Below are 2,734 nucleotides of genomic sequence, written 5' to 3' on the forward strand. Positions count from 1 at the left end.
CATTTCAGATTAGTAAAAGCACCCTAATTTTATTTACTTGTAGAGACTTCTACGCCAGCAGCAAGCAAGACTTCGCTGCCTCCAATAATGCAGGATGCTGTTGATGAAACTAAACAAAAGAAGAAAAAGAAAAGGAAACCAGCTCCAAGTATGTTTACAATCTTATCACATTTTAGTAAACACAGAGAGAAAACTGCAAGTGTTTTAAGGGTTGTCTTCTCAAAATGGATCACTTCCTTTTGGCATTTTTAAAGGTTGACTTGCAACAAAATTCACATTACAGTTATTTCATATCAAAAGATTCACCTTGTCTTACTCTGCTGTGTTGCAGGTGCCAAATATGTGGAAATGTGACTACAAGCTCTTAAAAGCTAAAGAACGAAAAGCCGCCGTAGATTGGAATTTGTTTATTGCTCTGACGTAGTCATTACATTTGGTTATTGTCTTGTCACGTGATGTTCTCACGGAAATTAAAAGGCCAATAAAAAGCTCAATATCAAACTTATCGTAGCACTAGTTTATGACAAACACTTCGGGTTTTACCGAAGACCTCGTATCAAATATAGATGCTCGCTACTTCACAGGTTTGTTTCGGCTTGATCTAATCGTCAAGTCGTAATCTGTTCATGTGACCCAATACTTCACAAATAATTTTTGCAGCACTTTTCGATTATCACAGGTGACCAACAGGCTCGTCATGATTATCAGACAATGATATGTACTCTTTCGACCTAAGGTTAAAAAATTAAACGAATTTTTACGGTAAGTTATAAGATATCAGTGCTAAAAGTGACAGCATTACAATGATGATAAAATAGACGCGTAAGAACAATAGACATGGTTTTATTGAATGCGTAAAGTATATTTGTGAAAAATATTTTGACTAATGAGGTTGCATGAAAGTGTAAACAAAAACCATCTTGTAACAACTATGTCCCATTTGAGCCGTTTTGGAAAGAGAATCCAAACTACGGCGGTCTTGTGTGGCTGCGATTAACTGTTCGTTTTTTACCTTTTAAGAGCTTGTAATCACATTCCCACATATTTTGCACCTACAACACAACAGAGTAAGACATGGTGAATCTTTTGATACCAAATAACTGTAATGTGAATTTTATTGCAAGTCAACCTTTAAACTTTTGCAATTAGGAAAAATCAAAAGAACACGCTGCATATGTTCTTTTAATTTTTTTCCTAAGTTAAAAAGTTCAAAAACCTTGCAATCTTTTCCTCTCAACATCAGTCATATCAAAGTTTTGCAGTTGATAAAGTAAGACTTTTCCTGATTTTCAAATAAGAATTGCTTGGGCATTTTCAACCAAACACGTGATGCACCTCGCTGTCATTTGTGGCTAAAGAACAACAAACAATTTGCTTTTTTCCACTTTGAGAAAAGTGGAAAAAGCTGAAGGAAAAAGCGTTTCATTTAAGCTGAAAGATAAATTTATGGCAGACTGTCAACACTACCTGTCAACAGACTGTCACAACTTTTTGTGTGAGTTAGAGCTTCGCCAAATAAACCGTAATAATAATTTACACCAAATTCAAGTCATAAATAGTAAAACTCATCGTTTTGACCATGCAGTACAAGCCCTAATTTAGTTGAGAAAGTTGTCCTCTCTTGCCATTTAAACTTTTATTTTCACCTTTTTCATCAATTTTCATTGTCAAGTTATTATGCTACAAGCCACATATTTGTATGTTTGTTTTACTAGAAAATCTAACACTCATTTGCAGATGCTGATGAGCCTGATGTGGTAAAGACGACTCCTCGACCAAACTCGGCTAGACCTGGCTCCGGTTTGAAATCTTCACGAACGGCTCCGGCAGACCTTGGTGCATCCTCTTCTAAACTACCAGGCTATGTGCTTAGACCTGACGATGAAGAGGACATTGTGTAATTATCAATGGCCAAATTGTACATCTATGTTAATGATACATCTATGAATATTCTTTCATACAAGCTGCTAGTCTATTTGCAGTTGCATCTTGAACAATGGAAAAGTATGTATGCTTTTGCATAACATTTTTTGTTGCCCATATATGTACAGTACATAAACTATTGATCAATTATTCAATGACAACTGTTCTAGCAGACATGCGTGTGAAATACGGATATTTTTAGCATCTACTGTTTTTATATTATATTATTTTCAGTTTAGACTAAAGCTGACAAATAAATCCTAACAATAAAACCAATGACGTACAATATTTTTTTTTAATCAAATTGCTTTTAGGTAAGTGTTTAGGAGACTAATTTTCAGAGTCTAGACAGAGTTTTGAAACCAAATATTTTAATGACCTGACTTAAGGCACGAACGTGTGAAGTTTTGTTGAAATTGGCTAAAAAATGTGAAAACAAATAGTGTTGATACACCCGAGACACACACTGACAAAGTGGTATTAATTATTGTACATTTAACAAATGCTATCATATATGTTTCCAAGTAGAAATGAGTGGTTGGCATTCAGGTTCTAGAAAAAGCGCTGCTAGTAGTATAAAAGGATTATTTGACCCTAAATGACTGCTTTCTCAAATGCAACATTGCAAGTCTTCTGTTGCGGCCGCCAAAAACCAAAACTCACCAAGAATGCGGAACCAATTGTGCTAAACATGTTTAGCTGACACTTTGAACTAAATACTAAGCATTGCAATATAAAAAAATCGATAAATATTTACTTACATGGCAGTAGCAGACCATTTTTTGGAGGTGCAAAACTTTGTAGTACTGAA

This window comes from Watersipora subatra, chromosome 9 (genome assembly GCF_963576615.1).
Source record: "Watersipora subatra chromosome 9, tzWatSuba1.1, whole genome shotgun sequence".
NCBI classification, from domain to species: Eukaryota; Metazoa; Bryozoa; class Gymnolaemata; order Cheilostomatida; family Watersiporidae; genus Watersipora; species Watersipora subatra.